Here is a 15512-nt window from a genome sequence, read left to right on the forward strand (position 1 = left end):
GAGTGAGTCTGGGGCCTGTTCCTCTTCTAGATTATGGTCAGTCAGAAACCAGTGAATATTTGTATGATAATCACCAATTCATACGTTTCTGATAAAAGCATAATATATATCCTGTTTTAGAAATACAAATAAAATGATTGAATCATTACTTTTTCTGATCTGTCATGCTAGAATTTAAATGTAAGATGGTCAATTAAACTTACAGGTAAAACTGCTTTGTTTAAAACTACACTTCTTTTCTCCAGTTTGAAAATGAAATGCCATAAAAGCTTAAGAGCAATGGTTCATTTTTTGTTATGTAAAGAAGTTTTAAAAAAGGAGTCAAACAACTGTTTAGATTATTTGGATTAAAATGCAGTATACTTGTTCCCAATCTGAAAAAGGGCACTCAAAGAAGAAAGAAAAAGGATGAGCGTTTCCCTTCATTTACTCCTGCTCTCTGATACATATATTTTTTGTTTGGGGATCTAAAGAGGTCTCTTGAGTTGGGTTAATTCAGATGTGAAAAAGTGTATAAAAAGATAACTACAGCCCTTCAAATGAAATAAGCCGCAAAATCACCATCTTTATCATTAGATCTATAATCACATTGGATTTATAACAATAATTATGACAGTGATGATGTTAATAAACGAGGAAGAAGAGATGGAGAAGCAGCAGCTGTACTGTGAACATTATTTTATAACTTGGTGATGTCTTTTTTTTTTTTTTTTTTTTTTTTTTGCAGTACGCTGGCCTCTCACCGTTGTGGCCTCTCCCGTTGCGGAGCACAGGCTCCGGACGCGCAGGCTCACCGGCCATGGCTCATGGGCCCAGCCGCTCCGCGGCGTGTGGGATCTTCCCAGACCGGGGCACGAACCCGTGTCCCCTGCATCGGCAGGCAGACTCTTCCAGGTGCCACCAGGGAAGCCCGGTGATGTCATTTTTTTATGAGCTCTTCAGTGGAAATGCTGGGGAAAAAACTTTCTGTTGAAATTTGTCTTGCCCGAATAATCTCAGAGTCCGTTGTGTGAACAGATGCTTATACATGTGCATATATTTGGTTAGCAACTATATACAGATATATGCGTTTATATATATATATATATACACATACATATCTGTGAATATATATACACATACAAACATTCTACATATACATACACATTTATGTGTAATGTGTGTATTTATATATATATATTTAATCTGCTTAGACTTTGTTAGTGCTTCTGTTTAAAAGGGGCTAAGATCAACTTGGGGATAAAAGGGAACTACGTTTGATTCATTGAATACTACATGCCCAAATGAAAGAAATACCAAAGAAGCAGCCAAAACCTTCTAATGGTAAAGACTGATGGCAAAATACTCTTGATCACACAGAATTTTCTTTTTCTTGCTTCAAGAAGTTACATTGTTGATTACTTATCAAAATGAAGAGTAATATGAGGTAATTAAAGTTAATTTACTGGCCCATAAACTTTAATGCATTTGATGATGTGTAAGGCCCTAACTAGCACAATAACCAAATAAGAAATTTTTTCCAGGCAAAAAGCACTTCGCACATTTGTAAGTGGCTATGATAGCTATACCAAAAAACCAACATCCTTGGTAATATATAACTCAATTTTACATATTTTGGTTTCCTGTACACTTATGTATTCCTATTATGCTTGACTGTAACCTTCTAAATACAGACATGCCATGTTCTTAGTTCAAAAATGCTATGAGAACCTAATGCTTTGCATAAAATGAGTCTAAAAAAATTCCAGGCCCTATATCAGTGATCAAGTGTTTCAATACTGATGATCTACACTCCTAGCATTAAGCTTTGATCCATATTAAAAGTTGATGGACTTGGGAGAGGTGATATATTTAACTTTATCAGTCATTCATACTTAGCATGAATCAGTTTATCATGCTCTGCCCTGAGAATCTATAAATAGGAGATAGGAGAGAGAGACGTTCCAAGGTGCTAAGTGCCTGAGATTGGAGAGGAGGCCACCAGAGCAGAGGGGAGAGAGAATGGGAAACTAACTTTGTTCATTCCACTGTTCTTTAGTCTGTGGACGTTAGTGACAATGTCTGGTTGATATTTTAGTGCCTTTCTTTGACATTTGTCTCTGTTAGGCTTGAAAAAGATATCGTTATCTTCAGTGTTCTTCCCCACCCTCAATCCCTGCCCCCCATTGTACAAAGATTGGTGAAATAAAAAAATATCTTTACTTGATTTTTTCTTGACTCTGGCTTCTTTAGGAATAGTACATATGAAAGTCCTATTCTTGTAAATGGTGTTAGGTTTATAATGTGATTTCTTTATCTATTTATTTGCCAGATAATAGAGAAAGAACTGGTGGCGCTGAGGTCAAAACGACGTATACAGAAGATACGTGATTTTAGAGCTGGAGACAGCTCCACACACATGGGTTGACTGTCACAGGCTATGGAACTGTCATCCCCATCATGCTTAGGCATATTAAATGGCACGACACTTCAGCAGGGCACATCAATTCACTGAAGAATGATAAAGACTAAGCTACATGCATGCTAATCTGGAAAGTGTTAGAAAACTGCCTTGTAGCCTATGATTCTAGTTTGAAAAATGACAATGTCCAGTTTGTTGTCATAACAAGGGAAAAGGAGAACTGTTTACAAAAATGGGAAGGTGTAGGTGGAAATTTCTGACTTTTTACTCGGTTTTATTATTAGGTAGGAATCAAAACAAGTGGGATTTAAGAATACAGACATGCAAATCTCAGGGTTGGAATAAAAATGAGTAATGAGAATATATCTGAGAAACATATCCAGTCGAGAATTCAGGATAGCAAGAAAAATTATGATTCCAAATTAAACTCTATCTATAATAGTGAGCAACAGACAACAGAAGTCAGCAATAGCGAAGCAAGTGGAAAAAACAAATGTAAAGAAAATCTGACTCTTCTTGATCTTTAGAAGTAAAAACTATTTCTTTCTCTCAGGAGAGAAATTAAAATTTTAAAAGCCATAATTAATATTCACATCTCTTAAATTGTGATTTTTCTTTTAAAAAAGAGGAAACGGTTGTTTCTGAGAATTTCATAACTTGATTGTAGCATAAACTGATTTATAACATTGTCTTATTTACATACGTATGTGTTTAAAACAGATACAGCCACAAAAATCTAATAGCACTCAGAGATGGAATTTGAACACAGATTCGGTGATGCAGGACCAGTTGGAAAATACTTGTGCTTCTCCTATATTGGGGCAATGCTGCTTACTATTAAATGTAAAGAATTAAGCAATTCTACCAAATACATTTTTTCACTTAAAATTATACATTTTATTATTAATTCTCAGGAAGTTAGTATAGCTGACCATATCTTGTGAACAAGAACTTTTGATAGGTCACATTTTTTTCCCCAGCAAATTCATGATTTTACTCTTAATGATTTCGATTTATCTCGTTTTACAGGGAAATAGTCCATTAATAACTGCTATGTTATTTTTTAATTACATGTTTTAATTCTTGGTTTTTGAGCCAGGTCTTGGGCAACAAATCAAGTGACTTTGATCAAAGTCTTTGGAAAATGTAATGTTTTAAGGACACGTTTAATTGAATCACAGTTTGAAGTGGTAGCAAAGTGAGTTTGACCTTTGTCATAAGGTACCTAGGAATCCTGATCTATATTCCTGATTGCTATTGATTTTTCTAGATTTCATTATAAAATCAATAACTGTTGCACAGGGTAAAATAGTTTACAAGGGTTGCAACATACTGTGGACTTCTGAAAACATACTGAGCTCTGTGAAGCCACCCAGGCAGCCAATTAGGAGAAAACATCTATTAGGTAAAAACAGGGCAGTCCCATTGACTGCTATTGATTTTCTTAGCCCTGTGAAAAGACAATCAATTAGATAAAGAAGGCTAATGTTACAGCTGCAATTTAATAACCCCTAAAAAAAGAAGGAGGGCTATTGATTCCTGACATGGAATGTTGAGGCTTATTGAAATATACTGAACTTCACCTGTCTTTTAATCAGGCCTGCAGAGAGGAGAGGAAGCCTGCCTTTCCAGCCTTGTGGTAGAGAATCCCAGTTATGAAAGAGCCTTGGTGAGGCCGGACCTAAGAGATGCAAATAAAACAGAACTTTAGAAGCAACACAAGCCCAGATTGAATACGAAATCATGGAAGCTATTGACAGAAACTGTCTTGGTGAAGGTTGATTCTTTTTCCATACAGAGCTCACCAGAGTACCTACCACCTGTCATTTTCAAAAGCAAAGTCAGTTTTGCCAACCAGCCGTGAATGACAAATAAAGCTTTATATGAAACACAAGGGCATATTATGTGCTATTGTGTGTTCTGCTAAGTGCTAATTTATCTGGCTTGTTCTCTTCAGCAAACACAGGCACAGCCACATGAAATAATCCATCTAATTATGTAGCTATTTAGGAGAAAAACAAAGCAAGGTGTTTTTGTGTGTTGCAGAAAGGTACATGATACAAGAAAGGTTTTCACAAAACCTAACATAGCTAATGAAAATAAATGAAATGCTATAAACTGCAACAATTTTAGAACAAATAAACTTTTGCTGGCTTTGGATTTAGGGAGTCCCAGCTGCTTTTCATAAACAGATGAGTACCTTCATTCATTTTTTTTTTTTTTATAGTCCCTAATTGGAAATGGCTAATAGGCCTTGTCCCTTTCAAGCATAAAATCTGGGCTAAAATACCTTATATAGATATTTTCTTCATGCTTTTCTTTTCTATTGCATGTATTTGATCCTTTCTCCCTCATTATATATATGCCTTTTTACCAGCAGACAGCTGCTATTCACAATAATTGCTAGGGCAGTCAATTATACTTTAAATAGACCTACTTGAGGACAAATGGTGGTCTAAATTGTACTGAAGGCATACCATACACAAAGACTATGTCATTTCTACTATCTGAAATATTCTAAGTATTCCTGAGCCATGATATAGTTTATATATCTTAGCATGTCAAAGGCTTTCTCCCAAATATTTCCAGCATACGAGCATCCTATTCTGTAAGCCATTACTTAATTACTTAAATTTCTGTTTATAAACAGAATATATTGTGCTAATTCCCCCATGTGTATTTAGATAGCATAAATCTGTGTTGTAGGGACTCTACTTTGTTGTTAATATTTTCCTTTTTGTTTAAAGCCATGTGAATTCAATATGCGTGTATGCTTCTAATCATTAACGTGGATGTTTAAAATGTTGTGTTCTTTAAAGGGTGAATTTTTCCTTAGGAATTATACATTTGTAAAACATAACGTTATTTATTTAGATAAAGAATTAAATTTTAGAATTTAAGATCACAATCAAACATGCATAAATAATATGCCTTATTACAATCATGCTTTACATAGGTAGTGTTAGTATTATAAACACTATTAGTGGTGGTGTCACAAGTGAGACCATCGCATTTCTGTTTGTAACAGTATAAGATTGGAATAACAGTCAATACATTATTGATTGGCAAGAAGATTGCAATACATGAAAATCTAAAATACAATGTTATAGATAAACCACAGTAATAATATTTTCAGAATCAAATTTTCAGGATGTAAAATTGTTTATCTAATTTAAATATTAAAAATATAATTTATTCAGCCTCCTGGAACATCATACCAAAATGTCAATTATTCTCTCATTTTGTTTTTCAGTTGCAAAGCATTAAATATAGGTCATTTATTTTCAAAAGTATGTGTTGCTATAGAGTATATGAAATATATCTTTTTTCTCATCTATTCTCCTATGTATCTGGGGTAAAATGTCATACCTCTTAGGTATCTTGGATGTATGTGTTCTGAATTGTATTTTGACCTTAAAGGTTGAAGATAGCTCTTCCTGCTGTTAGATAAGCATAAGTGAAAAAATATATATATAGCATAAATAAAATCTAGTTTATAAAAGGAGAAGAGCAAAAGAAGAGCAATGAAAGTGCATATTTAAAAGTCAAGGAATGAACTTTTCAACACTTACACCTCTGTTAGAGGTACTGAAGTAGCATTTAGTTGTCCAACGGGCAATGGAAGAGCCCTTCACTCAGACATTGTCCCTCAGTTTTCTAAGAATGCAAGAATAAAAACTTCATTTTAAAGCACATGGTGAGAGTAGCAACAAAGTAAAGTTACATTTTCAAAACCTTAAAAAATGGTTTATGAATGAGCAAAGGCAAATGAATTAAAAAGCTTTTTGGTGGGGGCTACAGAGGACACTAATTATAACACTAGCTCTAATACCAGCCACATCAGCTGGGTTCAAACTCCGACTCTCCAACTTCATAACTGTGCAATTCCAGGTCAATTACTTAACCTCGCAGCCCACTCATCCCCCCAGTTTTCACATCTGTAAAATGGGGACAAATTGTAAATTTCTGAAGATTGTTATGCAGATTCAATAAATAATAAGCAAAGAACTTAAAGACAATAAAACTGGAAAAAAGAACTTAAATGTGATTGAAAAATGTTATTGTTGCTAAGATTATGATTCTATGTGTATTATTTTATTAGTAGTGTATTAAAACATTTTCTCTAAGAACACTTTGAAAATTATTTTTAAAAATCTCATTTGAAAATTTTGATTATGACTCTGGATTAAATTATGGCCACCTCAAAGTGTAATCTGTAAAAAAGCATTTATAAACTAATTGGAATTAATGGTATAGTCACTTAAAAATTTGAAGGATTGGGCTTCCCTGGTGGCGTAGTGGTTGAGAGTCCGCCTGCCGATTCAGGGCACACAAGTTCGTGCCCCGGTCTGGGAAGATCCCACATGCCACGGAGCGGCTGGGTCCGTGAGCCATGGCCGCTGAGTCTGCGCGTCCGGAGCCTGTGCTCCGCAGCGGGAGAGGCCACAACAGTGAGAGGCCCGCGTACCGCAAAAAAAAAAAAAAAAAAAAATTGAAGGATTTAGCTTACGGATGTACTTTGTTTTTATTCCTTTATTCAAGTAGCATAAAGTAATATATATTTTAAAGTGAAAAACTGAATAAATGTATGCAAATACCCTCCCCTTCCATACCAAGTGTGTGTGTGTGTGTGTGTGTGTGTGTGTGTGTGTTTTGGATGTGCAAAGAGTGATTGAAATTTGGTTGATTTGAAACGATATTCTATTTGAAATGGAATGGAATTAAAAGTTACTGTAAACTTCACCTAGTGGAAAACTTCTTGAACCAGAGTTGATAATACTATTCTAATTTTGCTTTTAGTATAGAATTGGGGCAAATCTCTCAACTTTTATCCACCTCTTTGTATGCAAATTGCATGACTAACATGAAAATATTTTTCCATCACAAAAATGATAAGACATAGGTTCCAGATCAACAGATAAGGCTCTTAGAATGGTTAGCAGAAGAAATTTAAATATACATGCTCTCTTTGGGAATGGTACTTTCCCCAGCCCTTGCTATTTTGATTTAAAGAGATACTTGTTTAAATCAGAGGTTCTCAACAGAGAACAGCAGTTCTCTGATTCTGACCAGTAGGAAATGTTAGGCAACTCTGGAGACATTTTGGTTGTCATAATTAGGGAACAGGGAGCTCCTGAAATCTGGTGGTTACAGGCCATATCCAGCAATGCAGAGGATAATCCCGCACAACAAAGAAGTATTCAGCCCAAAATGTCATTAGTGCTGCTGTTGAGAAACCCTAGCTTAGAAGTAAGATCTTTGCTTTCATTGTCTTAGTCATCATTGGACATGTACATAAGCTGGACACCAAAGAGAAACACGCCAAAACCCTGCATACATTAATTCCTTTTTCATTGGTACAATGGTGAGCTAAATATTGTCTTGGGGATGCCGTAATTTCTTTTGGGGATGGACTCTTTCCTCAGTCCTCCATGGGCCTTGTATGAGAATCCAGAAGTATAGTTTTTAGAAAATTATTGTGTTAATTTTTTTCCTTACCACATTAACTGAAGAGCATGAAAAAAGACAGTGGCAAAGGAATTTGTCAACACATTATCCATAATTAGTTTGTAAGAGTTTTGTTGTAGACACAGAAATTCCATTAAAATATGCTTACCTTGGTCTGTATAAAATTTCCATCATCTCCAAAATTGATACTCAGGCCATAAGCATTTCATTTTCCTTGACATAACAAATGGCTGCATTTTAGAACAAAGAACTACAAAATTATGTATACAGATCTGAGTTCAGAACAATTTTGCAGATATGGAAAAGAAAACACATGTTTGAGAGAATCTCATTTTCTTTATTTTAAGAACCTTAAACATTCTGTTCTTTTGCTGTTGTTAATTTGGTAAGTATTGTGCTTTTGGACCAACAGGCTGACAGTCTAAATGGTGAGTCTCATCAAAGTTAAAGCTAAACTCTAAAGCATGTCACTTCAATGCTTCATTTTGTTGTCACCTCCCTTTATAGAGACACAGAATCTTTTTCTTCTCTTTTGAATTGTATTGTCTTTATTCAGTTTGTAAGTATGGTTACCTTCTCTACCTCCTTCCCAGTTTTGTTTTATTTTTAAATTGAAGTATACTGGATTTATAATGTTGGAGACAGAGGATCTTGGTCAATCACTTCATTGGTAAAATTTAAGGTGAATAACAAAGTTAGTGGGAGTCATTTTTTAAAACTCGATACTCAAAATTTGTAAATTATCTTCAAAAATTTTATGTTTTAATGCTTTGAATTGTAGAATAATATTGGAAATCTATATAGTTTAATAAAAATTAAAATATAAATGTCTATTTGTCTGAGTCTATATAATTGGAAAAATTAGATATTATTTCTAAAACTGCTTCTATTAAAAAATAAATTAAAATAATGAGGATTGGAGAACAAAATTAATGTAAGTTCACAAATACGGAGAGCTCTTTTCAAATGCCTTCAGACAGATTTATTTTTCATTTATCTTTTTTCTTATATATGAAAACACTGACAAAGTAGTTTTATTGGCTCAAGCAATAAAAACAGTAAAATTTACATTGTTTTCTCTGAAATCATTTCTCTTCAACTGTTCATTTGTTGTTAAACACTTATTTTTTAGTGCTCTGAAAGGACTTTTGAGAAAGAACAATAAAGTTTAAGGCATGTATAATTCCTACTGATGAAGAATGTAGAATATATTTGGAAATCATCTAGTAAATGCAACAAAAGATGCAAACAATCCAGCTAAGTTTTTTCTTAATCTATATTATTAATTTATTTATTAGACTTTTTTCACTGTCTTTCTTTTTATCCCTCATTTACCAAAAATTCAAATTTGTTTTATATAAACTCAAGGAATTTTGCAATTCAGTAACACTTAAGGTTGTCCAATGGTGCATAATTATTAGATCTGTTGATATTTTAACAAATAAGTCAATTAACAGTATTTTGGAGAACTTGTATTGGGGAAACACAAAATTTTGAAGCAACATTTAATCAGCTCATCTACCCACGAATTTTCCACTTAACCCTATACCAAACATTTATTCAAAATAATATTATTTATCATATTTTTCCTTTAAATAATCTCAGAACTCCTTGATTATGTAATAGTGTCACTGTTTTGCTACATTTGCCTTCCTATTTAGTATTAGAGTTGATTGCATTCTTATTTTAATAGGAAGGGCTAAACCCTAAGCTTCTTGAGAGAAGAGGATATGTCTAATTGGTATGTGTTCATGCTCTTAATGCCTAACATAGAACTGGCTTTCAATAAATACTTGTGGAATTTAAAAAAAAAAACAACTCAGTGAATGAATGTATGGCTTACTTATAATTCCTTGATATTTGTTTGTATATAATTCAAACTATTGCTCACATCTTTCTTGAAACTCTCTGTTTTACTTTACAAAAAAGTACAGTATCTCATTCTTTCTGAGATTCTTTTTCAGTCTGCTTGCCAGTTCTTTTCCTTTTCTTAAATGTACATGATCTCCAAACTTCTCTCTCCATCTGTCCTCTCTGTCCTTTCCATCTTCCCTTGGCTTCCTCAAAGATCTAATCCAGTGTTACCATGTCAGCTCTCATGTGGTCTCTATCTTGCCTTTATTCTGGGAGCTTAGGCAATAGTGTTGGCCATATCTTCTTACCACCTGCTTATTGCAATATATTCAGAACAAAATTAATGGTAATTAACATTTGACTGCACAATTCTATTTTCGTGAAATTATTCTATAACTATAAGTAAGGATATAGTTAAAAATGTGAATACAGTTAGACTTTCTAATATAATTTTTAAAATACTGGAAACAATAACCAAATTGCTCTAAAACAGAAAATGAAATATGTATACTCTGTTACTTCTAGGCAACTGAATATGGTACAGCTATTAAAAATATAGTATTCTAAAGTGAATTAACTGAATTAAAATTGTATTCCAAATATGTTATTAAAAGTAAACAAAAACGATTCGATAAAAAGGTTACCTGGTATAGTCCTTTTTTGAATAAAATATGGAAATAGTTATATCACCTTCCACATTAATTTCCATTAACAATGCATATTAGTAATGTAATTATGTCTCATTTCATCTTAATTTGCTCATTTATTATTTCTAAGTTTTCTTCAAAGTCCATACGTATGCATGTATGTAGACACACATGTAAACAATAAAATATTTTAAAATAAATCATGTTCAGTGGCGTTCCCTTTCTGCAGGAGAGAAAACAATTTTACTGGGGATAACACCTGAATTTTATGGACAAATTCTCAAACAACCTACTCAGGAAACAAAGAAGACATTGAATTTTGTTAAGAGCACACACAAAAATTTCAGAAAATATATACTGCTTTTTATCTCCTTAATTTAATTTGGAGTTTTGTATACTGAATTGACATTGCATTTAGATCAAAGGAGGTTCTGCTGCCTTATACTAGAAGAATATATACTTTCTATGAGCAGGTTGTAGAGGTTCAAGCTGTGGACAGCATGAGAGGCTGAGTAATGGCATGAAAAGGAGACAAGAAGATTGGGAACATTCATTTTAGGCCAAGGGAATTATATGTAAAAGGACAACACCATGGAGTGATTCTGACAATAGAATTAGTTAACTTTAGCTGAAATATAAGCTTCAAAAGGCTATAATGAAAACTAAAGTAAACATAAAACTAAATAAAACACGTTTAGAACAGCTTCTGAAGACTGTCAAAATCATCCCACACCGATAATTTACAACATACTCTATAGAGTGTACAAGGATGTTGAATGAGACTGTTTTCTTTGCCATTGAATTAGGTAAGCCTTAAAGCTGAAAGTAGGAGGTGCTAAGTTTTCTGCATTACAAATGTAGTTATAGTTGAGAGAAAGAAGTTCCAGCTAAGGTTTACTGAGAGGCAACAGAAATCAGACTTATTGCCATCAGCTACCACCCAAACATTTACTCAAGTCTACATTTAAAACAAACAAACAAACAAACAAACACCATAGTAGGAGAGAGAGAGCTGAAAGTAATAGACCTTGTGAGGAATGCCTTATTTGAGAGGATTTCACCACTTCTAAGCCAAGAAAAGAGGTCAGAGAGACCTGCATAAAATCATGCAAAGAAGCTGTCTGACTACACTAATGGGAGACTGGATTCTTGTTGAATCTATAATCTCACCAGGTGGTTTTACTCTTGTAAAATGTGTTGACAGAATCCTTAGGGACCTTTCACAAGATCTTCCTAATTTGGGGGCAAAAGTGAACAGAGATGATGGTGCTTGTTTGAGATTTCTGAAGAGATTTGAGATTTCTGAAGGTAGGAGCCATAAAGAAATAGCCTCAGCTAGCAAGTTTGAGATTTCTGAAGGTAGGAGCCATAAAGAAATAGCCTCAGCTAGCAAGTTAAGAAGAGATCAGGTAGTTGTGGGCCTGATTACTTAAAGTTTATTGATTTAAATGTTAATCACATTTTTTAAAGTGCCATCACAGCAACACCTGGACTAGTGTTTGATGAAATAATCGGGCACCATAGCCTGGCCAAGTTAACACATAAATTTAACCATTACAAACCACCTCTAGACAACTTGATATCCACACACATCCCCTGAAACCATACTTAATATCTAAATCGAGATAATAATAAGGTCATATTTCCACCTAACATGATACAACTATCCTCATGCAAGTGAAAATTCACAACCCTTGCCCCAGAAGAGAAGGCAAAGTCCTTGGGTGATGTTAATTCTTTTCCTTGATATCCTGTAACCTGAATACTGTGATATAAAGTTAACAATAATTAGAAGCTATGATGTAAAGTTAATGCATCTTATGTTATATGATAAAGGGTTAAGAGAGAAAAGAAAATATAGACATTTGTTATACACAAACACACACACTCAAAACAAAATAAGGAAGATATGTTCATGACGGTTACAGTCCTTGTTTCTCTAACTAGTCGCATGGTTGTAGCTGATATAACTACAGCTTGTAATTGTAACTACCTTCTTCCACTACCCATGCTGTATTTCTTTTGTCTCCAGCACACCACCTACAAAAAGGAGTAACATAAATGTAATGGGGATACCATATGTAAAGAAAGAAAAAAAAGAACAGAACAAATAGTTGAAATAATAATGACTGAGAATTTGCCTGACTTAATGTCAGATACCAAACTACAGATCCAGGAAATGCAGAGAACATCAAGCAGGAAAAATAAGAAAAAGAAACCTAGGCATATCATATTCTAACTTCAGAAATTAAAGACAAAGAAAAAATTCTAAAAGAATTTAAAGAAAAAATAAAACACCTTCTCTATAAAGCAGCAAGGTAAAACTATATCTGACTTCTCATAGAGCATGCGAGTGAGAAAAGAGTGGAGTGAAATATTTAAAGTGTTGAGAGAAAACCCCACCAACCTAGAATTCTGTACCCTGAAAAATTATCTTCAGAAGTGAAGGAAAAATAAAGACTTTCTTAGACAAACAAAAATTGAGGCAATTTGTTGCCAGTAGATCTACCTTATAAAAAAATCTCAAAAAAAGCTCCTTAGAGAGAAGGATAATGATATAGGTCAGAAATTTGGATCTACATAAAGAAACAAAGAACACCAGAGAAGGAATAAGTGAAGGTAAAATAAACACTTTTATTTTTTATTCTTAATTGATCTAACAGATAACAGTTTGTTCAAAATAATACTAGCAGCAATGTATTTATATACATTTATGTGTAAGTGAAATGAATGACAGCAGTGATAAAAGGGACATGATGGAGGAATTAGGATTAGTTTGTTACTATAGGCACTTGCATTACATGTGTTATAGTGTTATTTAAAAGTGGACTTGAATTAGTTGTAAATGTATATTGCAAACAAGTCTATATAAGGAAAATTACAAAACTCTGATGAAAGAAATCAAAGAAGAATTAAATAAATGGAGAGCTATTCCATGTTCATTTTGACTAAATATCATCAAAATGTCAGGTTTTTCCAAATTGATCTGTAGATTCAATACAATTTCAACAAAAATCCCAGCAATTTATTCTGTGGACATTGACAAACTGATTCTAAAGTTTATATGAAGAGATAAAAACCTAGAATATTCAACACAATATTGAAGAAGATTAATGTTGAAGGAATGACACTATTCAACTTCAAGACCTACTATATAGCTACAGTAATCAAAACAGTGTGGTATGGGTGATAGAATAGGCAAATAGATCAATGGAATAGACCCACACAGATATAGTCAACTGATCTTTGACGAAGGAGCAAAGGCAGTACAATGGAGAAAAGAGAGCCTTTTCAACCAGTGGTGTTTGAACAACTGTACATCCATATGTTTAAAAAATAAACCTAGACAGAGAACTTGCATCTTTCACATACACACACAAAAAAAAACCCCCTCAAAATCGATAACAGACCTATGTAAATTCAAAACAACAAAATTTTATAAGATTACATGGGAGAAATGTAGATGACCTTGAGTTTGGCAATGACTTTTTAGATACAACACCAAAAGCACAATCTATAAAAAAGAGATTTGATACAGTGGACTTCATTAAAATTAAAAGTTTCTGCTCTGCAAAAGATACTGTAAAGAGAATGAAAATACTAGCCACATACTGGGAGAAAATTGTTGCAAAGACATAAAAGATATTGTTATTTGAAATATACAAAGAACTCTTAAAATTCAAAAGTATAAAAGAAGCAATTCAAGTAAAAAATGGGCCAAAGCATATGAAAAGATGCTCAACATCATATATCATCAGGGAAATGCAAATTAAGATAACAGTGAGATAGGATTACATTCCTATTAGAATGGTCAAAATCTAGAACTCTGAAAACACCAAATGTTAGCAAGGGTATGAAGCAACAGTAACTCTCATTCGTTGCTGGTAGGAATGTAAAATGGTGTAACACTCTTGTAAGAGCATTTAGTGGTTTCTTACAAAACTAAACACACTGAACGTACGATCCAGAAATGACACTTTTTAGTGTTTACCCAAAGGAGTTGAAACTTACCTACACAAAAACCTGTACATGGATATTTATAGCACCTTTATTCATAATTGCCAAAACTAGGAAGCAACCAAGATGTCTTTCCCTAGGTAAGTGCATAAATAAACTCTGGTATAGCCAGGCAATGGAATATCATTCATCTCTAAAAAGAAATGAGTCATAAAGTTATGCATAGACATGGAGGAAACTTAAATGCAGATTACCAAGTAAAAGAAGCCAGTATGACAAGGCTACATACTGTATGATTCCAGCCCTATGACCTTCCGGAAAAAGCAAAATTATGAAGAGAGTGAAAGAACAACGATTGCCAGGGGCCAGAGGGGAGAGGGAGATGAATATGTGGAACACACAGGATATTTAGGGCAATGAAACTATTCTATATGGTACTATAATGGTGATTACATGTATATACATTTGTCCAAACACATAGAATTAAAAACATCAAGAGTGAACCCTAATGTAAATTGTGGACTTTGGGTGATAAAAATGCATCAATGTAGGTTCATCAACTGAAACAAACGTACCACGCTGGTGGGGACATTGAACAATGAGGGAGGCTGTGCCTGTGTGGAACAGTGTGTATATGGGAAATCTTTGTAAATTTCACTCAATGTTGTTGTAAACCTAAAACTGCTCTAAAAAATAGGGTCTATTAAAATAAACAAACAAATGATGACAACACCAAATGCTATCAAGATGGCAGGAAAAAAATGGATCACTTAAATATTGCTGGTAGGAATGTAAAATATTATAACCACTTTGGAAAAGAGTATTGTAGTTTCTTATTTATAAACATTTCTTTATCATACAATCCAGCAATTGCATACTTAATCATTTATCTCAAAGGTAAGACAACACAAAAATCTGTACATGAATATTCAGAGTGGTTTTATTCATATAGTCAAAACTTTAAACAACCAATGCCATAAATCTGTGAATGGTTAAACAAAATGTTATACATCCCTATCATGAAATACTACTTAGCGATATAAAGGAATGAACTATTGATACAACAACTTGGATAGATTTCAAGGGAATTATGCAAAATGAAAAATAAGGCCAATAACATATAAATGTTATACCAAAAAGCCAATACTAAATACAGTTGACCCTTGAACAATGCAGGGGTAAGG

The 15512-nt window shown here is 33.6% G+C and overlaps 1 long non-coding RNA gene across 1 annotated transcript; it reads right to left on the reverse strand.

Annotated features, from left to right (window-relative positions):
- Positions 1 to 308: 308 nt before the first annotated feature.
- On the reverse strand, positions 309 to 6813 carry LOC137220674 (uncharacterized). The gene is made up of 3 exons (XR_010941736.1): positions 5974 to 6813; positions 3985 to 4082; positions 309 to 950 (listed from the first exon to the last, which is right to left on the reverse strand). It is a non-coding gene; the product is annotated as an uncharacterized lncRNA (long non-coding RNA).
- Positions 6814 to 15512: the final 8699 nt, after the last annotated feature.

The sequence above is a fragment of the Pseudorca crassidens genome, chromosome 3, assembly GCF_039906515.1.
Source record: "Pseudorca crassidens isolate mPseCra1 chromosome 3, mPseCra1.hap1, whole genome shotgun sequence".
Lineage (NCBI taxonomy): Eukaryota > Metazoa > Chordata > Mammalia > Artiodactyla > Delphinidae > Pseudorca > Pseudorca crassidens.